The 23,190-nt window shown below is 53.7% G+C and overlaps 1 long non-coding RNA gene across 6 annotated transcripts; it reads right to left on the reverse strand.

The window, feature by feature from the left end:
- Positions 1 to 17,498: 17,498 nt before the first annotated feature.
- LOC127920338 (uncharacterized) lies at positions 17,499 to 22,869 on the reverse strand. 6 transcript variants are annotated; one of them, XR_008105997.1, is made up of 6 exons: positions 22,302 to 22,869; positions 22,048 to 22,197; positions 21,798 to 21,847; positions 21,198 to 21,347; positions 20,363 to 20,666; positions 17,499 to 20,308 (listed from the first exon to the last, which is right to left on the reverse strand). It is a non-coding gene; the product is annotated as an uncharacterized LOC127920338 (long non-coding RNA). The 6 variants fall into 6 exon arrangements; XR_008105996.1 differs by lacking the exon at positions 21,798 to 21,847 and adding an exon at positions 21,898 to 21,947; XR_008105999.1 differs by lacking the exon at positions 21,798 to 21,847 and having other exon boundaries at positions 21,198 to 21,297.
- Between the last annotated feature and the right edge of the window lie 321 nt (positions 22,870 to 23,190).

The following is a 23,190-nucleotide window of genomic DNA, read 5'->3' on the forward strand; positions in this document are numbered from 1 at the left end:
CCACTCCTCTCTCTGTCCATCCCTCTCTTCCTCCCTCCACTCCTCTCTCTGTCCATCCCTCTCTTCCTCCCTCCACTCCTCTCTCTATCCATCCCTCTCTTCCTCCCTCCACTCCTCTCTCTATCATCCATCTCTTCCTCTTCCTCCCTCCATCCTCTTCCTCCTCTCTCCTATCTCTCCATCCCTCTCTTCCTCCCTCCACTCTCTGTCCATCCCTCTCTCTCTTCCTCCCTCCACTCCTCTCTCTATCTACATCCCTCTTTCCTCCACTCCTCTCTCTATCTACATCCCTCTCTTCCTCCTCCACTCCTCTCTCTATCTACATCCTCTCTTCCTCCCTCCACTCCTCTCTCTATCTACATCCCTCTCTTCCTCCCTCCACTCCTCTCTCTATCTACATCCCTCTCTTCCTCCCTCCACTCCCTATCTCTCTATCTACATCCTCTCTTCCTCCCTCCACTCCTCTCTCTATCTACATCCCTCTCTTCCTCCCTCCACTCCTCTCTCTATCCATCCTCTCTTCATCCCTCCTTTCCTCTCTCTATCTACATCCCTCTCTTCCTCCCTCCACTCCTCTCTCTATCTACATCCCTCTCTTCCTCCCTCCACTCCTCTCTCTATCCATCCCTCTCTTCCTCCCTCCACTCCTCTCTCTATCTACATCCCTCTCTTCCTCCCTCCACTCCTCTCTCTCTATCTACATCCCTCTCTTCCTCCCTCCACTCCTCTCTCTATCTACATCCCTCTCTTCCTCCCTCCACTCCTCTCTCTATCTACATCCCTCTCTTCCTCCCTCCATTCCTCTCTCTGTCCATCCCTCTCTTCCTCCCTCCCTCCTCTCTCTATCTACATCCCTCTCTTCCTCCCTCCACTTCTCCTCTCTATCCATCCTCTCTTCCTCCCTCCCTCCCTCTCTATCCATCCCTCTCTTCCTCCCTCCACTCCTCTCTCTATCCATCCCTCTCTTCCCTCCCTCCACTCCTCTCTCTATCTACATCCCTCTCTTCCTCCCTCCACTCCTCTCTCTATCTACATCCCTCTCTTCCTCCCTCCACTCTCTCTCTCTATCTACATCCCTCTCTTCCTCCCTCCACTCCTCTCTCTATCTACATCCCTCTCTTCCTCCCTCCACTCCCTCTCTCTATCTACATCCTCTCTTCCTCCCTCCACTCCTCTCTCTATCTACATCCCTCTCTTCCTCCCTCCACTCCTCTCTCTATCTACATCCCTCTCTTCCTCCCTCCACTCCTCTCTCTATCTACATCCCTCTCTTCCTCCCTCCACTCCTCTCTCTATCTACATCCCTCTCTTCCTCCCTCCACTCCTCTCTCTATCTACATCCCTCTCTTCCTCCCTCCACTCCTCTCTCTATCTACATCCCTCTCTTCCTCCCTCCACTCCTCTCTCTATCTACATCCCTCTCTTCCTCCCTCCACTCCTCTCTCTATCTACATCCCTCTCTTTCCTCCCTCTCCATCCCTCTCTTCCTCCCTCTCCTCTCTCTATCCATCTCTTCCTCCCTCCACTCCTCTCTCTATCTTCCTCCCTCCACTCCTCTCTCTATCCATCCCTCTCTTCCTCCCTCCACTCCTCTCTCTATCTACATCCCTCTCTTCCTCCCTCCACTCCTCTCTCTATCCATCCCTCTCTTCCTCCCTCCACTCCTCTCTCTATCTACATCCCTCTCTTCCTCCCTCCACTCCTCTCTCTGTCCATCCCTCTCTTCCTCCCTCCACTCCTCTCTCTATCCATCCCTCTCTTCCTCCCTCCACTCCTCTCTCTATCTACATCCCTCTCTTCCTCCCTCCACTCCTCTCTACATCCCTCTCTTCCTCCCTCCACTCCTCTCTCTATCATCCCTCTCTCCTCCTCTTCCTCTCTCTGTCCATCCCTCTCTCCTTCCTATCTACATCTACCTCTCTTCCTCCCTCCACTCCTCTCTCTATCTACATCCCTCTCTTCCTCCCTCCACTCCCCTCTCTCTATCTACATCCCTCTCTTCCTCCCTCCCTCCTCTCTCTATCTACATCCCTCTCTTCCTCCCTCCACTCCTCTCTCTATCTACATCCCTCTCTTCCTCCCTCCACTCCTCTCTCTATCTACATCCCTCTTCTCTTCCTCCCTCCACTCCTCTCCTCTATCTACATCCCTTCATCCCTTCCTCTCTCTATCCATCCCTCTTCCTCCCTCCCTCCTCTCTCTATCTACATCCCTCTCTTCCTCCCTCCACTCCTCTCTCTATCCATCCCTCTCTTCCCCCCTCCACTCCTCTCTCTATCTACATCCCTCTCATCCTCCCTCCACTCCTCTCTCTATCTACATCCCTCTCTTCCTCCCTCCACTCCTCTCTCTATCTACATCCCTCTCTTCCTCCCTCCACTCCTCTCTCTGTCTACATAACTCTCTTCCTCCCTCCACTCCTCTCTCTATCTACATCCCTCTCTTCCTCCCTCCACTCCTCTCTACATCCCTCTCTTCCTCCCTCCACTCCTCTCTCTATCCATCCCTCTCTCCTTCCTCCACTCCTCTCTCTGTCCATCCCTCTCTCCTTCCTCCACTCCTCTCTCTATCTACATCACTCTCTTCCTCCCTCCACTCCTCTCTCTATCTACATTCCTCTCTTCCTCCCTCCACTCCTCTCTCTATCTACATCCCTCTCTTCCTCCCTCCACTCCTCTCTCTATCTACATCCCTCTCTTCCTCCCTCCACTCCTCTCTCTATCTACATCCCTCTCTTCCTCCCTCCACTCCTCTCTCTATCTACATCCCTCTCTTCCTCCCTCCACTCCTCTCTATCTACATCCCTCTCTTCCTCCCTCCACTCCTCTCTCTATCCATCCCTCTCTTCATCCCTCCACTCCTCTCTCTATCTACATCCCTCTCTTCCTCCCTCCACTCCTCTCTCTATCTACATCCCTCTCTTCCTCCCTCCACTCCTCTCTCTATCCATCCCTCTCTTCCCCCCTCCCTCCTCTCTCTATCTACATCCCTCTCATCCTCCCTCCACTCCTCTCTCTATCTACATCCCTCTCTTCCTCCCTCCACTCCTCTCTCTATCTACATCCCTCTCTTCCTCTCTCCATTCCTCTCTCTCTGTCCATCCCTCTCTTCCTCCCTCCACTCCTCTCTCTGTCTACATAACTCTCTTCCTCCCTCCACTCCTCTCTCTATCTACATCCCTCTCTTCCTCCCTCCACTCCTCTCTGTCCATCCCTCTCTTCCTGTTTCCACTCCTCTCTATCTACATCCCTCTCTTCCTCCCTCCACTCCTCTCTCTATCATCCCTCTCTTCCTCCCTCCACTCCTCTCTCTATCTACATCCCTCTCTTCCTCCCTCCACTCCTCTCTATCTACATCCCTCTCTTCCTCCCTCCACTCCTCTCTCTATCCATCCCTCTCTTCCTCCCTCCACTCCTCTCTCTATCTACATCCCTCTCTTCCTCCCTCCACTCCTCTCTCTGTCCATCCCTCTCTTCCTCCCTCCCTCCTCTCTCTGTCCATCCCTCTCTTCCTCCCTCCACTCCTCTCTCTATCTACATCCCTCTCTTCCTCCCTCCACTCCTCTCTACATCCCTCTCTTCCTCCCTCCACTCCTCTCTCTATCCATCCCTCTCTCCTTCCTCCACTACTCTCTCTGTCCATCCCTCTCTCCTTCCTCCACTCCTCTCTCTATCTACATCACTCTCTTCCTCCGTCCACTCCTCTCTCTATCTACATCCCTCTCTTCCTCCCTCCACTCCTCTCTCTATCTACATCCCTCTCTTCCTCCCTCCACTCCTCTCTCTATCTACATCCCTCTCTTCCTCCCTCCACTCCTCTCTCTATCTACATCCCTCTCTTCCTCCCTCCACTCCTCTCTCTATCTACATCCCTCTCTTCCTCCCTCCACTCCTCTCTATCTACATCCCTCTCTTCCTCCCTCCACTCCTCTCTCTATCCATCCCTCTCTTCCTCCCTCCACTCCTCTCTCTATCTACATCCCTCTCTTCCTCCCTCCACTCCTCTCTCTATCTACATCCCTCTCTTCCTCCCTCCACTCCTCTCTCTATCCATCCCTCTCTTCCCCCTCCACTCCTCTCTCTATCTACATCCCTCTCATCCTCCCTCCACTCCTCTCTCTATCTACATCCCTCTCTTCCTCCCTCCACTCCTCTCTCTATCTACATCCCTCTCTTCCTCTCTCCATTCCTCTCTCTCTGTCCATCCCTCTCTTCCTCCCTCCACTCCTCTCTCTGTCTACATAACTCTCTTCCTCCCTCCACTCCTCTCTCTATCTACATCCCTCTCTTCCTCCCTCCACTCCTCTCTGTCCATCCCTCTCTTCCTGCCTCCACTCCTCTCTATCTACATCCCTCTCTTCCTCCCTCCACTCCTCTCTCTATCCATCCCTCTCTTCCTCCCTCCACTCCTCTCTCTATCTACATCCCTCTCTTCCTCCCTCCACTCCTCTCTCTATCTACATCCCTCTCTTCCTCCCTCCACTCCTCTCTCTATCTACATCCCTCTCTTCCTCCCTCCACTCCTCTCTCTATCTACATCCCTCTCTTCCTCCCTCCACTCCTCTCTCTGTCCATCCCTCTCTTCCTCCCTCCACTCCTCTCTCTATCTACATCCCTCTCTTCCTCCCTCCACTCCTCTCTCTGTCCATCCCTCTCTTCCTCTCTTCCTCTCCACATAACAGTCCCATGCCCACTGGCAGGCTGGTCCACATAACAGCCCCATGCCCACTGGCAGGCTGGTCCACATAACAGTCCCATGCCCACTGGCAGGCTGGTCCACATAACAGCCCCATGCCCACTGGCAGGCTGGTCCACATAACAGCCCCATGCCCACTGGCAGGCTGGTCCTCATAACAGCCCCAATGCCCACTGGCAGGCAGGTAGGTTGGACACATAACAGCCCCATGCCCACTGGCAGGCAGGTAGGTTGGTGACATAACAGCCCCATGCCCACTGGCAGGCAGGTAGGTTGGACACATAACAGCCCCATGCCCACTGGCAGGCAGGTAGGTTGGACACATAACAGCCCCATGCCCACTGGCAGGCAGGTAGGTTGGTGACATAACAGCCCCATGCCCACTGGCAGGCAGGTAGGTTGGTGACATAACAGCCCCATGCCCACTGGCAGGCAGGCAGGTTGGACACATAACAGCCCCATGCCAGCTGGCAGACAGGTAGGTTGGTGACATAACAGCCCCATGCCCACTGGCAGGCAGGTAGGTTGGACACATAACAGCCCCATGCCCACTGGCAGGCAGGTAGGTTGGACACATAACAGCCCCATGCCCACTGGCAGACAGGTAGGTTGGACACATAACAGCCCCATGCCCACTGGCAGGTAGGTAGGTTGGACACATAACAGCCCCATGCCCACTGGCAGGTAGGTAGGTTGGACACATAACAGCCCCATGCCCACTGGCAGGCAGGTAGGTTGGACACATAACAGCCCCATGCCCACTGGCAGGCAGGTAGGTTGGACACATAACAGCCCCATGCCCACTGGCAGGTAGGTAGGTTGGACACATAACAGCCCCATGCCCACTGGCAGGCAGGTAGGTTGGACACATAACAGCCCCATGCCCACTGGCAGGCAGGTAGGTTGGTGACATAACAGCCCCATGCCCACTGGCAGGCAGGTAGGTTTGTGACATAACAGCCCCATGCCCACTGGCAGGCAGGTAGGTTGGTGACATAACAGCCCCATGCCCACTGGCCGGCAGGTAGGTTGGTGACATAACAGCCCCATGCCCACTGGCAGGCAGGTAGGTTTGTGACATAGCCCCATGCCCACTGGCAGGTAGGTAGGTTGGACACATAACAGCCCCATGCCTACTGGCAGACAGGTAGGTTGGTGACATAACAGCCCCATGCCCACTGGCAGGTAGGTAGGTTGGACACATAACAGCCCCATGCCCACTGGCAGGTAGGTAGGTTCCTTGCTGTCTCCTTGCTGTCCCCAGTCCACCTGACTGTGCTGCTGCTCCAGTTTCAACTGTTCTGCCTTATTATTATTCGACCATGCTGGTCATTTATGAACATTTGAACATCTTGGTCATGTTCTGTTATAATCTCTACCCGGCACAGCCAGAAGAGGACTGGCCACCCCACATAGCCCGGTTCCTCTCTAGGTTTCTTCCTAGGTTTTGGCCTTTCTAGGGAGTTTTTCCTAGCCACTGTGCTTTTACACCTGCATTGTTTGCTGTTTGGGGTTTTAGGCTGGGTTTCTGTACAGCACTTTGAGATATCAGCTGATGTACGAAGGGCTATATAAATAAATTTGATTTGATTTGATTTAGGTTGGACACATAACAGCCCCATGCCCACTGGCAGACAGGTAGGTTTGTGACATAACAGCCCCATGCCCACTGGCAGACAGGTAGGTTGGACACATAACAGCCCCATGCCCACTGGCAGACAGGTAGGTTGATGACATAACAGCCCCATGCCCACTGGCAGGCAGGTAGGTTGGTGACATAACAGCCCCATGCCCACTGGCAGGCAGGTAGGTTGGTGACATAACAGCCCCATGCCCACTGGCAGGCAGGTAGGTTTGTGACATAACAGCCCCATGCCCACTGGCAGGCAGGTAGGTTGGTGACATAACAGCCCCATGCCCACTGGCCGGCAGGTAGGTTGGTGACATAACAGCCCCATGCCCACTGGCAGACAGGTAGGTTGGTGACATAACAGCCCCATGCCCACTGGCAGGCAGGTAGGTTGGTGACATAACAGCCCCATGCCCACTGGCAGACAGGTAGGTTGGACACATAATAGCCCCATGCCCACTAGCAGGCAGGTAGGTTGGTGACATAACAGCCCCATGCCCACTGGCAGACAGGTAGGTTGGACACATAATAGCCCCATGCCCACTGGCAGACAGGTAGGTTGGTGACATAACAGCCCCATGCCCACTGGCAGACAGGTAGGTTGGTGACATAACAGCCCCATGCCCACTGGCAGACAGGTAGGTTGGTGACATAACAGCCCCATGCCCACTGGCAGGCAGGTAGGTTGGTGACATAACAGCCCCATGCACACTGGCAGGCAGGTAGGTTGGTGACATAACAGCCTCATGCCCACTGGCAGGCAGGTAGGTTGGTGACATAACAGCCCCATGCCCACTGGCAGACAGGTAGGTTGGTGACATAACAGCCCCATGCCCACTGGCAGACAGGTAGGTTGGACACATAACAGCCCCATGCCCACTGGCAGACAGGTAGGTTTGTGACATAACAGCCCCATGCACACTGGCAGGTAGGTAGGTTGGACACATAACAGCCCCATGCCCACTGGCAGACAGGTAGGTTGATGACATAACAGCCCCATGCCCACTGGCAGGCAGGTAGGTTGGACACATAACAGCCCCATGCCCACTGGCAGGCAGGTAGGTTGGTGACATAACAGCCCCATGCCCACTGGCAGACAGGTAGGTTGGACACATAACAGCCCCATGCCCACTGGCAGACAGGTAGGTTGGTGACATAACAGCCCCATGCCCACTGGCAGGCAGGTAGGTTGGTGACATAACAGCCCCATGCCCACTGGCAGGCAGGTAGGTTGGTGACATAACAGCCCCATGCCCACTGGCAGGCAGGCAGGTTGGTGACATAACAGCCCCATGCCCACTGGCAGGCAGGTAGGTTGGTGACATAACAGCCCCATGTCCACTGGCAGACAGGTAGGTTGGACACCTAACAGCCCCATGCCCACTGGCAGGCAGGTAGGTTGGTGACATAACAGCCCCATGCCCACTGGCAGACAGGTAGGTTGGACACATAACAGCCCCATGCCCACTGGCAGGCAGGTAGGTTGGTGACATAACAGCCCCATGCCCACTGGCAGGCAGGTAGGTTGGTGACATAACAGCCCCATGCCCACTGGCAGACAGGTAGGTTGGACACATAACAGCCCCATGCCCACTGGCAGACAGGTAGGTTGGTGACATAACAGCCCCATGCCCACTGGCAGGCAGGTAGGTTGGTGACATAACAGCCCCATGCCCACTGGCAGACAGGTAGGTTGGACACATAACAGCCCCATGCCCACTGGCAGGCAGGTAGGTTGGTGACATAACAGCCCCATGCCCACTGGCAGGCAGGTAGGTTGGTGACATAACAGCCCCATGCCCACTGGCAGACAGGTAGGTTGGACACATAACAGCCCCATGCCCACTGACAGACAGGTAGGTTGGTGACATAACAGCCCCATGCCCACTGGCAGGCAGGTAGGTTGGTGACATAACAGCCCCATGCCCAATGGCAGGCAGGTAGGTTGGTGACATAACAGCCCCATGTCCACTGGCAGGCAGGTAGGTTGGACACATAACAGCCCCATGCCCACTGGCAGGCAGGTAGGTTGGACACATAACAGCCCCATGCCCGCTGGCAGGCAGGTAGGTTGGACACATAACAGCCCCATGCCAGCTGGCAGGCAGGTAGGTTGGTCACATAACAGCCATTTGCCAGCTGGCAGGCAGGTAGGTTGGACACATAACAGCCCCATGCCCGCTGGCAGGCAGGTAGGTTGGTGACATAACAGCCCCATGCCCACTGGCAGGCAGGTAGGTTGGACACATAACAGCCCCATGCACACTGGCAGGCAGGTAGGTTGGACACATAACAGCCCCATGCCCGCTGGCAGGCAGGTAGGTTGGACACATAACAGCCCCATGCCCACTGGCAGACAGTTAGGTTGGTGACATAACAGCCCCATGCCCACTGGCAGGCAGGTAGGTTGGTGACATAACAGCCCCATGCCCACTGGCAGGCAGGTAGGTTGGTGACATAACAGCCCCATGCCCACTGGCAGGCAGGCAGGTTGGTGACATAACAGCCCCATGCCCACTGGCAGGCAGGTAGGTTGGTGACATAACAGCCCCATGTCCACTGGCAGACAGGTAGGTTGGACACATAACAGCCCCATGCCCACTGGCAGGCAGGTAGGTTGGTGACATAACAGCCCCATGCCCACTGGCAGACAGGTAGGTTGGACACATAACAGCCCCATGCCCACTGGCAGGCAGGTAGGTTGGTGACATAACAGCCCCATGCCCACTGGCAGGCAGGTAGGTTGGTGACATAACAGCCCCATGCCCACTGGCAGACAGGTAGGTTGGACACATAACAGCCCCATGCCCACTGGCAGACAGGTAGGTTGGTGACATAACAGCCCCATGCCCACTGGCAGGCAGGTAGGTTGGTGACATAACAGCCCCATGCCCACTGGCAGACAGGTAGGTTGGACACATAACAGCCCCATGCCCACTGGCAGGCAGGTAGGTTGGTGACATAACAGCCCCATGCCCACTGGCAGGCAGGTAGGTTGGTGACATAACAGCCCCATGCCCACTGGCAGACAGGTAGGTTGGACACATAACAGCCCCATGCCCACTGGCAGACAGGTAGGTTGGTGACATAACAGCCCCATGCCCACTGGCAGGCAGGTAGGTTGGTGACATAACAGCCCCATGCCCACTGGCAGGCAGGTAGGTTGGTGACATAACAGCCCCATGTCCACTGGCAGGCAGGTAGGTTGGACACATAACAGCCCCATGCCCACTGGAAGGCAGGTAGGTTGGACACATAACAGCCCCATGCCCGCTGGCAGGCAGGTAGGTTGGACACATAACAGCCCCATGCCAGCTGGCAGGCAGGTAGGTTGGTCACATAACAGCCATTTGCCAGCTGGCAGGCAGGTAGGTTGGACACATAACAGCCCCATGCCCGCTGGCAGGCAGGTAGGTTGGTGACATAACAGCCCCATGCCCACTGGCAGGCAGGTAGGTTGGACACATAACAGCCCCATGCACACTGGCAGGCAGGTAGGTTGGACACATAACAGCCCCATGCCCGCTGGCAGGCAGGTAGGTTGGACACATAACAGCCCCATGCCCACTGGCAGACAGGTAGGTTGGTGACATAACAGCCCCATGCCCACTGGCAGGCAGGTAGGTTGGTGACATAACAGCCCCATGCCCACTGGCAGGCAGGTAGGTTGGTGACATAACAGCCCCATGCCCACTGGCAGGCAGGCAGGTTGGTGACATAACAGCCCCATGCCCACTGGCAGGCAGGTAGGTTGGTGACATAACAGCCCCATGTCCACTGGCAGACAGGTAGGTTGGACACATAACAGCCCCATGCCCACTGGCAGGCAGGTAGGTTGGTGACATAACAGCCCCATGCCCACTGGCAGACAGGTAGGTTGGACACATAACAGCCCCATGCCCACTGGCAGGCAGGTAGGTTGGTGACATAACAGCCCCATGCCCACTGGCAGGCAGGTAGGTTGGTGACATAACAGCCCCATGCCCACTGGCAGACAGGTAGGTTGGACACATAACAGCCCCATGCCCACTGGCAGACAGGTAGGTTGGTGACATAACAGCCCCATGCCCACTGGCAGGCAGGTAGGTTGGTGACATAACAGCCCCATGCCCACTGGCAGACAGGTAGGTTGGACACATAACAGCCCCATGCCCACTGGCAGGCAGGTAGGTTGGTGACATAACAGCCCCATGCCCACTGGCAGGCAGGTAGGTTGGTGACATAACAGCCCCATGCCCACTGGCAGACAGGTAGGTTGGACACATAACAGCCCCATGCCCACTGGCAGACAGGTAGGTTGGTGACATAACAGCCCCATGCCCACTGGCAGGCAGGTAGGTTGGTGACATAACAGCCCCATGCCCACTGGCAGGCAGGTAGGTTGGTGACATAACAGCCCCATGTCCACTGGCAGGCAGGTAGGTTGGACACATAACAGCCCCATGCCCACTGGAAGGCAGGTAGGTTGGACACATAACAGCCCCATGCCCGCTGGCAGGCAGGTAGGTTGGACACATAACAGCCCCATGCCAGCTGGCAGGCAGGTAGGTTGGTCACATAACAGCCATTTGCCAGCTGGCAGGCAGGTAGGTTGGACACATAACAGCCCCATGCCCGCTGGCAGGCAGGTAGGTTGGTGACATAACAGCCCCATGCCCACTGGCAGGCAGGTAGGTTGGACACATAACAGCCCCATGCACACTGGCAGGCAGGTAGGTTGGACACATAACAGCCCCATGCCCGCTGGCAGGCAGGTAGGTTGGACACATAACAGCCCCATGCCCACTGGCAGGCAGGTAGGTTGGTGACATAACAGCCCCATGCCCACTGGCAGGCAGGTAGGTTGGACACATAACAGCCCCATGCCCACTGGCAGGCAGGTAGGTTGGTGACATAACAGCCCCATGCCCACTAGCAGGCAGGTAGGTTGGTGACATAACAGCCCCATGTCCACTGGCAGGCAGGTAGGTTGGACACATAACAGCCCCATGCACACTGGCAGGCAGGTAGGTTGGACACATAACAGCCTCATGCCCACTGGCAGGCAGGTAGGTTGGTGACATAACAGTCCCATGCCCACTGGCAGGCAGGTAGGTTTGTGACATAACAGCCCCATGCCCACTGGCAGGCAGGTAGGTTGGACACATAACAGCCCCATGCACACTGGCAGGCAGGTAGGTTGGACACATAACAGCCCCATGCCCACTGGCAGGCAGGTAGGTTGGTGACATAACAGTCCCATGCCCACTGGCAGACAGGTAGGTTGGACACATAACAGCCCCATGCCCACTGGCAGACAGGTAGGTTGGACACATAATAGCCCCATGCCCACTGGCAGGCAGGTAGGTTGGTGACATAACAGCCCCATGCCCACTGGCAGACAGGTAGGTTGGACACATAACAGCCCCATGCCCACTGGCAGGCAGGTAGGTTGGTGACATAACAGCCCCATGCACACTGGCAGGCAGGTAGGTTGGACACATAACAGCCCCATGCCCACTGGCAGACAGGTAGGTTGGACACATAATAGCCCCATGCCCACTGGCAGACAGGTAGGTTGGACACATAATAGCCCCATGCCCACTGGCAGGCAGGTAGGTTGGTGACATAACAGCCCCATGCCCACTGGCAGGCAGGTAGGTTGGTGACATAACAGCCCCATGCCCACTGGCAGGCAGGTAGGTTGGACACATAACAGCCCCATGCCCACTGGCAGGCAGGTAGGTTGGTGACATAACAGCCCCATGCCCACTGGCAGGCAGGTAGGTTGGACACATAACAGCCCCATGCCCGCTGGCAGGCAGGTAGGTTGGACACATAACAGCCCCATGCACACTGGCAGGCAGGTAGGTTGGACACATAACAGCCCCATGCCCACTGGCAGACAGGTAGGTTGGACACATAACAGCCCCATGCCCACTGGCAGGCAGGTTGGACACATAACAGCCCCATGCCCACTGGCAGGCTGGTCCACATAACAGCCCCATGCCCACTGGCAGGCAGGTAGGTTGGACACATAACAGCCCCATGCCCACTGGCAGGCTGGTCCACATAACAGCCCCATGCCCACTGGCAGGCAGGTAGGTTGGGCACATAACAGCCCCATGCCCACTGGCAGGCTGGTCCACATAACAGCCCCATGCCCACTGGCAGGCTGGTCCACATAACAGCCCCATGCCCACTGGCAGGCAGGTAGGTTGGACACATAACAGCCCCATGCCCACTGGCAGGCAGGTAGGTTGGTGACATAACAGCCCCATGCCCACTGGCAGGCAGGTAGGTTGGACACATAACAGCCCCATGCCCGCTGGCAGGCAGGTAGGTTGGACACATAACAGCCCCATGCACACTGGCAGGCAGGTAGGTTGGACACATAACAGCCCCATGCCCACTGGCAGACAGGTAGGTTGGACACATAACAGCCCCATGCCCACTGGCAGGCAGGTAGGTTGGACACATAACAGCCCCATGCCCACTGGCAGGCTGGTCCACATAACAGCCCCATGCCCACTGGCAGGCAGGTAGGTTGGACACATAACAGCCCCATGCCCACTGGCAGGCTGGTCCACATAACAGCCCCATGCCCACTGGCAGGCTGGTCCACATAACAGCCCCATGCCCACTGGCAGACAGGTAGCCTCCAGCCACAGTGCCTCTCAGAGCTACGCAGCAGGACGCTCCAGCCTCCAGCCACAGTGCCTCTCAAGAGCTACAGGTAGCCTCCAGCCACAGTGCTTCTCAGAGCTACGCAGCAGGACGCTCCAGCCTCCAGCCACAGTGACTCTCAGAGCTACGCAGCAGGACGCTCCAGCCTCCAGCCACAGTGACTCTCAGAGCTACGCAGCAGGACACTCCAGCCTCCAGCCACAGTGCCTCTCAGAGCTACGCAGCAGGACGCTCCAGCCTCCAGCCACAGTGCCTCTCAGAGCTACGCAGCAGGACGCTCCATCCTCCAGCCACAGTGACTCTCAGAGCTACGCAGCAGGACGCTCCAGCCTCCAGCCACAGTGCCTCTCAGAGCTACGCAGCAGGACGCTCCAGCCTCCAGCCACAGTGACTCTCAGAGCTACGCAGCAGGACGCTCCAGCCTCCAGCCACAGTGCCTCTCAAGAGCTACAGGTAGCCTCCAGCCACAGTGCCTCTCAGAGCTACGCAGCAGGACGCTCCATCCTCCAGCCACAGTGCCTCTCAGAGCTACGCAGCAGGACGCTCCAGCCTCCAGCCACAGTGCCTCTCAGAGCTACGCAGCAGGACGCTCCATCCTCCAGCCACAGTGCCTCTCAGAGCTACGCAGCAGGACGCTCCAGCCACAGTGACTCTCAGAGCTACGCAGCAGGACGCTCCAGCCTCCAGCCACAGTGACTCTCAGAGCTACGCAGCAGGACGCTCCAGCCTCCAGCCACAGTGCCTCTCAGAGCTACGCAGCAGGACGCTCCAGCCTCCAGCCACAGTGCCTCTCAAGAGCTACAGGTAGCCTCCAGCCACAGTGCCTCTCAGAGCTACGCAGCAGGACGCTCCAGCCTCCAGCCACAGTGCCTCTCAGAGCTACGCAGCAGGACAATACAGAAGCCCATTATCCAGCCTTTAAACCTCTTCACTGGGACACAGAGACATCTACAGCATAGGAACTAGGTTATCCTTATCACAGATCATAACAGCAAGGCCTGGAGGATTCCTGGTGTATGTGAGTGAAGGCATGATGTATGGATCTGTGTTACCATGAGAGAGGCAGATCCACAGGGGAGCTCTCTCTCCTTCTCTCCTTCTCTCTCCCTCTTGTCCCCTTCTCCCCTTTCTCCCTCTTTCTCTAGACATGACGGCACCTGCCACAAATACGTGACGCACCAGTTCTTAGACTCACCCCGTGGCCACACACATTCACACACACCAACACACATGCACTATTCTATCTACACGCACATTCACACACACCAACACACATGCATTATTCTATCTACACACACATTCACACACACCAACACACATGCACTATTCTATCTACACGCACATTCACACACACCAACACACATGCACTATTCTATCTACACACACATTCACACACACCAACACACATGCACTATTCTATCTACACACACATTCACACACACCAACACACATGCACTATTCTATCTACACACACATTCACACACACCAACACACATGCACTATTCTATCTACACGCACATTCACACACACCAACACACATGCACTATTCTATCTACACACACATTCACACACACCAACACACATGCACTATTCTATCTACACACACATTCACACACACCAACACACATGCACTATTCTATCTACACGCACATTCACACACACCAACACACATACACTATTCTATCTACACACACATTCACACACACCAACACACATGCACTATTCTATCTACACGCACATTCACACACACCAACACACATGCACTATTCTATCTACACACACATTCACACACACCAACACACATGCACTATTCTATCTACACGCACATTCACACACACCAACACACATGCACTATTCTATCTACACACACATTCACACACACCAACACACATGCACTATTCTATCTACACACACATTCACACACACCAACACACATGCACTATTCTATCTACACGCACATTCACACACACCAACACACATGCACTATTCTATCTACACACACATTCACACACACCAACACACATGCACTATTCTATCTACACACACATTCACACACACCAACACACATGCACTATTCTATCTACACGCACATTCACACACACCAACACACATGCACTATTCTATCTACACACACATTCACACACACCAACACACACGCACTATTCTATCTACACACACATTCACACAGACCAACACACACACACTATTCTATCTACACACACATTCACACAGACCAACACACACACACTATTCTATCTACACACACATTCAATGTTCTATCTAGTGGTTGTATTCTGCTGCCTGGTCTTGTAGCTGTTCCCTAACTGAACCCTGAGGACGGTCTGTCTGATACTGTCCCGTTGTTTACTTTGTAAATCTCAAGAAAACCAGATGGGCCAATAAATGAAAGAACTGTCGCTACATCCAGTGACTGACATGCTCTGTACAGAAGTCTAGGTAATTGATAAATACTGTATAACCAGATGCTACTGAAGCACAGCAGGAAGGGTACGTAATGAGGACTCACAGAGAGACAGAAAGGTAGAGAGAGAGAGAGAGAGAGAGAGAGAGAGAGAGAGAGAGAGGTAGAGGGGTAGAGAGCGAGAGCGCGCGAGAGAGAGAGGTAGAGAGTGAGAGAGGGAGAGAGGTAGAGAGAGAGAGGTAAAGAGAGAGAGAGGTAAAGAGAGAGAGAGGTAAAGAGAGAGAGAGAGGTAGAGAGAGGTAGAGAGAGAGAGGTAGAGAGAGGTAGAGGGAGAGAGAGGTAGAGAGAGGTAGAGAGAGAGAGAGAGAGGTAGAGAGAGGTAGAGAGAGAGAGAGAGGTAGAGAGAGGTAGAGAGAGAGGTAGAGAGAGGTAGAGTTAGAGAGAGGTAGAGAGAGGTAGAGAGAGAGTAGGAGGAGAGAGAGAGAGAGGTAGAGAGAGAGAGAGGTAGAGGTAGAGAGAGAGGTAGAGAGAAAGGTAGAGAGAGGTAGAGGTAGAGAGCGGTAGAGAGAGAGGTAGAGAGGGAGAGAGAGAGAGAGAGGTAGAGAGAGAGGTAGCGAGAGAGAGAAAGAGAGAGAGGTAGAGAGAGGTAGAGAGAGGTAGAGAGAGAGAGAGAGGTAGAGGTAGAGAGGTAGAGAGAGAGGTAGAGAGGTAGAGAGAGAGGTAGAGAGAGAGAGAGAGAGAGAGAGAGGTAGAGAGAGGTAGAGAGAAAGAGAGAGGTAGAGAGAGGTAGAGAGAGAGAGAGAGAGAGAAAGAGAGAGGTAGAGAGAGAGGTAGAGAGAGAGAGGTAGTCTATTTTCTGTCATTTTAAGGTAAACAATGAAACTGCACAGTAACAGACAGACAGACTGGTTTAAATAAAGGTCAAATGATGGTGGATGCATGCAGAAACACACACACACACACACACACACACACACACACACACACACACACACACACACACACACACACACACACACACACACACACACACACACACACACACACACGTGATGAGATTCAAGGTAAAAGGTTAGGGAGAATCAGTGCAGTGTCTGTGACTGGTGCCTATAAGATGGATCAGTGTCTCACCGCCCTGGGCTTGTCTCACCACCCCGGGCTTAGCGTCCGGGCTGTCTCACAGCCCCGGGCTGTCTCACCGCCCCGGGCTGTCTCACCGCCCCGGGCTTGTCTCACCGCCCCGGGCTTGTCTCACCGCCCCGGGCTGTCTCACCGCCCCGGGCTTGTCTCACCGCCCCGGGCTTGTCTCACCGCCCCGGGCTTGTCTCACCGCCCCGGGCTGTCTCACCGCCCCGGGCTTGTCTCACCGCCCCGGGCTTGTCTCACCGCCCCGGGCTTGTCTCACCGCCCCGGGCTGGTCTCACCGCCCCGGGCTGGTCTCACCGCCCCGGGCTTGTCTCACCGCCCCGGGCTTGTTTCACCGCCCCGGGCTTGTCTCACCGCCCCGGGCTTGTCTCACCGCCCCGGGCTTGTCTCACCGCCCCGGGCTTGTCTCACCGCCCCGGGCTTGTCTCACCGCCCCGGGCTGGTCTCACCGCCACGGGATTGTCTCACCGCCCCGGGCTTGTTTCACCGCCCCGGGCTTGTCTCACCGCCCCGGGCTTGTCTCACCGCCCCGGGCTTGTCTCACCGCCCCGGGCTTGTCTCACCGCCCCGGGCTTGTCTCACCGCCCCGGGCTTGTCTCACCGCCCCGGGCTGGTCTCACCGCCACGGGATTGTCTCACCGCCCCGGGCTTGTTTCACCGCCCCGGGCTTGTCTCACCGCCCCGGGCTTGTCTCACCGCCCCGGGCTGCTCAGGACAGGGACATTAGTCACACACTGAGGGCCTCATGAATGTCATGACATTCTTTTCTATTAACTATCATTCATTATGGGCCTAATGAGCAACATACAATTAACACTGTCAGTCCACAGCAGTAGTTATGTCTCTCAAGAACAGGGTACTGAATCCTTGTCAACGGGACAGGGTATTCAGTCCAGCATTCTATAATGACAGATGGGGTTGTTAAAAGCTCCATCTGTGTGTGTGTGTGTGTGTGTGTGTGTGTGTGTGTGTGTGTGTGTGTGTGTGTGTGTGTGTGTGTGTGTGTGTGTGTGTGTGTGTGTGTGTGTGTGTGTGTGTGTGTGTGTGTGTGTGTGTGTGTGTGTGTGTGTGTGTGTGTGTGTGTGTGTGTGTGTGTGTGTGTGTGTGTGTGTGTGTGTGCCAGCCACTGACAGCGTCGCGAGGTAGAGTGTTGGCTGACAGTGACTGGTCACGCGTGAAATGACAGGCACTGAGAGTCAGTGAAGCGTACGAGTGTGAACTGTATCCATACAAGGTTAGACAGAGGAGTGGACTAGTGACGGAGTGACAGGTAGATGTGGATGAGGCGTCACACAGACACATAAACACACACACAATGATGGAGATATGGAGATGGACACTGCAGAGATGTGAGAAATCATGAGATGAGGGACTGAATACTGACACAAACAGATGAGATGTAGAATGGTTTATTGACATAGCAGGGAGATCCTGTCTGTCATCAGACAGGACACCATAAATCATATAGATGGAAGCTACAGCACATTTCCCCATCCAATGAACAAACAGGCACACACTGCATATAAAACAGATGCCTGACGTGACTGTGGCAAACAGAAGTACCTGTCCACGTCTTCTTGGTTTTAGCAGCTAGTCCTTGTTGTTTCTTCTGTTGCAGTGGAAGAACGATGGGGAACCACTTTTCAGGAATATCTTTGGGGATAGTCATTCTAACTATCTTCCTTAACCTAACAGGGACTAACGTAGTTAATCGGTCGATAGGTTTTCCCCGGTTCTGCTGAGCATCTTGCGCAGAGACAGACAGACGCTCCGGGAGCTGCACCGAACACTCTTGGTCCAGTCCTGTCCCGTCTGCGTCTCCGGTTATAGATTAGGAGTGTGTCATACCATTACCGCTTCTCTCCCCCTCCCCCTCTCACCCTCTCACTCTCTCTCACTTCTCTCTCTCTCTCTGCTGCAGAACCACTGAGGTCATTGGCTGTGATGCTGTGCTGCCAGCTCCACTCTCTCTGTGATGCTGTGCTGCCAGCTCCACTCTCTCTGTGATGCTGTGCTGCCAGCTCCACTCTCTCTGTGATGCTCTGCTGCCAGCTCCACTCTCTCTGTGATGCTGTGCTGCCAGCTCCACTCTCTCTGTGATGCTGTGCTGCCAGCTCCACTCTCTATGTGATGCTCTGCTGCCAGCTCCACTCTCTCTGTGATGCTGTGTGCTGCCAGCGCCACTCTCTCTGTGATGCTGTGCTGCCAGCTCCACTCTCTCTGTGGTGCTGTGCTGCCAGCTCCACTCTCTCTGTGATGCTGTGCTGCCAGCTCCACTCTCTCTGTGATGCTGTGCTGCCAGCTCCACTCTCTCTGTGATGCTGTGCTGCCAGCTCCACTCTCTCTGTGATGCTGTGCTGCCAGCGCCACTCTCTCTGTGATGCTGTGCTGCCAGCTCCACTCTCTCTGTGATGCTGTGCTGCCAGCTCCACTCTCTCTGTGATGCTGTAAGTGGTGCCTTCATGTCACTATGAATGAGATGCTGATGGTGCCATTACCACACTGTAAATGACTGGAACCTGAAGTAGCAGCATCTTCATCAGAGCCTGTCGCCAAGTCTAATGATGGAACGTTGTCTTTCCTTTCAACAGGCTAAAGACCAATTGTTTGAATGTAGGGGGCATCAGAACGTTATGGCTACGCGACTCTGATTCCACTGATTAACTTTAGTCATGTTAAATAACATTACACGACACTGTAATAAAGTGATTCATATGATGATATTGGGAATTGGATACAGGACATCTTCAACATGGGGCGGCAGGGTAGCCTAGTGGTTAGAGCGTTGGACTAGTAACCGGAAGGATGCAAGTTCAAATCCCCGAGCTGACAAGGTACAAATCTGTTGTTCTGCCCCTGAACAGGCAGTTAACCCACTGTTCCAAGGCCATCATTGAAAAAAAGAATTTGTTCTTAACTGACTTACCTAGTTAAATAAATTTAAAATAAATAAAAATTTTAAAAATGTGCTACTGCATTATTGGGCATTATAGTGCTACTGCATTATTGGGTACCCTAATCAATTCCTTGGACGTGCCTTCCCTGGCACCAATTACATAAACATTGTCCTCCTCACAATAACACAGAGAAGCTGTCTCTGCATTACATAATCACCAAGGCTGTCCGTTTGCAGAGGGTTTCAACCAATAGCAGGCTGTCGTTGACGTTGTCAGGGCAACTGCCTCTGCAGAGGTGTGAGAGAAGCAGGTCACTGCAGGGAGAAACTGGGTGCCATCTTGGATCTAGCCATGAGGAGGGAGATGCAGCTGTGCTGGCATACGGAGCCAAGGTGACTCTAACAGCAGCCCAGTTGCCTGAGTGTTGGTAAGGAATGGGAGGGGAGAGGAGACACTGCAGCGGGGATAAATAGTTCTGGGCACGTGCCGTCTGTGGGGAGTCTCGTGGCATTAGAGGACCCATCCAGACTGCTAAACACACACTTCTCTCTGATGTATAAACACACATTCACACACACACACGTGCTGCCATAGATCCATAAAAAGGCTAACATTCCCTCGCTGTTGAACTGTAGCATAAAGTAAACACACACACACACATTCGGCAGATGACCTTGGCTTGGGCATGTAATTCCAGAAACAACTTGAATGTGCTGAGAGCCTCTCCAGTACCTGCTGTCTGCTTCTCTGACCTACTGTTCTGAATACAGCCTCTACAGTACCTACTGTCTGCTTCTCTGACCTACTGTTCTGAATACAGCCTCTCCAGTACCCGCTGTCTGCTTCTCTGACCTACTGTTCTGAATACAGCCTCTACAGTACCCGCTGTCTGTCTGCTTCTCTGACCTACTGTTCTGAATACAGCCTCTCCAGTACCCGCTGTCTGCTTCTCTGACCTACTGTTCTGAATACAGCCTCTACAGTACTTACTGTCTGCTTCTCTGACCTACTGTTCTGAATACAGCCTCTACAGTACTTACTGTCTGTCTGCTTCTCTGACCTACTGTTCTGAATACAGCCTCTCCAGTACCCGCTGTCTGCTTCTCTGACCTACTGTTCTGAATACAGCCTCTCCAGTACCCGCTGTCTGCTTCTCTGACCTACTGTTCTGAATACAGCCTCTCCAGTACCCGCTGTCTGCTTCTCTGACCTACTGTTCTGAATACAGCCTCTACAGTACTTACTGTCTGCTTCTCTGACCTACTGTTCTGAATACAGCCTCTACAATACTTACTGTCTGTCTGCTTCTCTGACCTACTGTTCTGAATACAGCCTCTACAGTACTTACTGTCTGTCTGCTTCTCTGACCTACTGTTCTGAATACAGCCTCTACAGTACTTACTGTTCAGAACATTACTTACTGTCTGCTTCTCTGACCGACTGTTCTGAATACAGCCTCTATAGTACCTGCTGTCTGCTTCTCTGACCTACTGTTCTGAATACAGTCTCTACAGTACTTACTGTCTGCTTCTCAGACCTAATGTTCTGAATACAGTCTCTACAGTACTTACTGTCTGCTTCTCTGACCTACTGTTCTGAATACAGCCTCTACAGTACTTACTGTCTGCTTCTCTGACCTACTGTTCTGAATACAGCCTCTACAATACTTACTGTCTGTCTGCTTCTCTGACCTACTGTTTTGAATACAGCCTCTCCAGTACCTGCTGTCTGCTTCTCTGACCTACTGTTCTGAATACAGCCTCTCCAGTACCCGCTGTCTGCTTCTCTGACCTACTGTTCTGAATACAGCCTCTCCAGTACCCGCTGTCTGCTTCTCTGACCTACTGTTCTGAATACAGCCTCTCCAGTACCCGCTGTCTGCTTCTCTGACCTACTGTTCTGAATACAGCCTCTACAGTACTTACTGTCTGCTTCTCTGACCGACTGTTCTGAATACAGCCTCTATAGTACCTGCTGTCTGCTTCTCTGACCTACTGTTCTGAATACAGTCTCTACAGTACTTACTGTCTGCTTCTCAGACCTAATGTTCTGAATACAGTCTCTACAGTACTTACTGTCTGCTTCTCTGACCTACTGTTCTGAATACAGCCTCTACAGTACCTGCTGTCTGCTTCTCTGACCTACTGTTCTGAATACAGCCTCTACAGTACTTACTGTCTGCTTCTCTGACCTACTGTTCTGAATACAGCCTCTACAGTACTTACTGTCTGCTTCTCTGACCTACTGTTCTGAATACAGCCTCTCCAGTACGTGCTGTCTGCTTCTCTGACCTACTGTTCTGAATACAGCCTCTCCAGTACCTGCTGTCTGCTTCTCTGACCTACTGTTCTGAATACAGCCTCTCCAGTACCCGCTGTCTGCTTCTCTGACCTACTGTTCTGAATACAGCCTCTCCAGTACCTGCTGTCTGCTTCTCTGACCTACTGTTCTGAATACAGCCTCTCCAGTACCCGCTGTCTGCTTCTCTGACCTACTGTTCTGAATACAGTCTCTCCAGTACCTACTGTCTGCTTGTCTGACCTACTGTTCTGAATACAGCCTCTACAGTACTTACTGTCTGCTTCTCTGACCTACTGTTCTGAATACAGCCTCTCCAGTACCCGCTGTCTGCTTCTCTGACCTACTGTTCTGAATACAGCCTCTCCAGTACCCGCTGTCTGCTTCTCTGACCTACTGTTCTGAATACAGCCTCTCCAGTACCCGCTGTCTGCTTCTCTGACCTACTGTTCTGAATACAGCCTCTACAGTACTTACTGTCTGCTTCTCTGACCTACTGTTCTGAATACAGCCTCTACAGTACTTACTGTCTGTCTGCTTCTCTGACCTACTGTTCTGAATACAGCCTCTCCAGTACCCGCTGTCTGCTTCTCTGACCTACTGTTCTGAATACAGCCTCTCCAGTACCCGCTGTCTGCTTCTCTGACCTACTGTTCTGAATACAGCCTCTCCAGTACCCGCTGTCTGCTTCTCTGACCTACTGTTCTGAATACAGCCTCTACAGTACTTACTGTCTGTCTGCTTCTCTGACCTACTGTTCTGAATACAGCCTCTACAGTACTTACTGTCTGCTTCTCTGACCTACTGTTCTGAATACAGCCTCTACAGTACTTACTGTCTGCTTCTCTGACCGACTGTTCTGAATACAGCCTCTATAGTACCTGCTGTCTGCTTCTCTGACCTACTGTTCTGAATACAGTCTCTACAGTACTTACTGTCTGCTTCTCAGACCTAATGTTCTGAATACAGTCTCTCCAGTACCTGCTGTCTGCTTCTCAGACCTAATGTTCTGAATACAGTCTCTACAGTACCTGCTGTCTGCTTCTCTGACCTACTGTTCTGAATACAGCCTCTACAGTACCTGCTGTCTGCTTCTCTGACCTAATGTTCTGAATACAGCCTCTACAGTACCTGCTGTCTGCTTCTCTGACCTAATGTTCTGAATACAGTCTCTACAGTACCTGCTGTCTGCTTCTCTGACCTACTGTTCTGAATACAGCCTCTACAGTACCTGCTGTCTGCTTCTCTGACCTAATGTTCTGAATACAGCCTCTACAGTACCTGCTGTCTGCTTCTCTGACCTAATGTTCTGAATACAGCCTCTACAGTACCTGCTGTCTGCTTCTCTGACCTAATGTTCTGAATACAGTCTCTACAGTACCTGCAGTCTGCTTCTCTGACCTACTGTTCTGAATACAGCCTCTACAGTACTTACT

This window comes from Oncorhynchus keta, unplaced genomic scaffold, assembly GCF_023373465.1.
Source record: "Oncorhynchus keta strain PuntledgeMale-10-30-2019 unplaced genomic scaffold, Oket_V2 Un_contig_1899_pilon_pilon, whole genome shotgun sequence".
Classification (NCBI taxonomy): domain Eukaryota; kingdom Metazoa; phylum Chordata; class Actinopteri; order Salmoniformes; family Salmonidae; genus Oncorhynchus; species Oncorhynchus keta.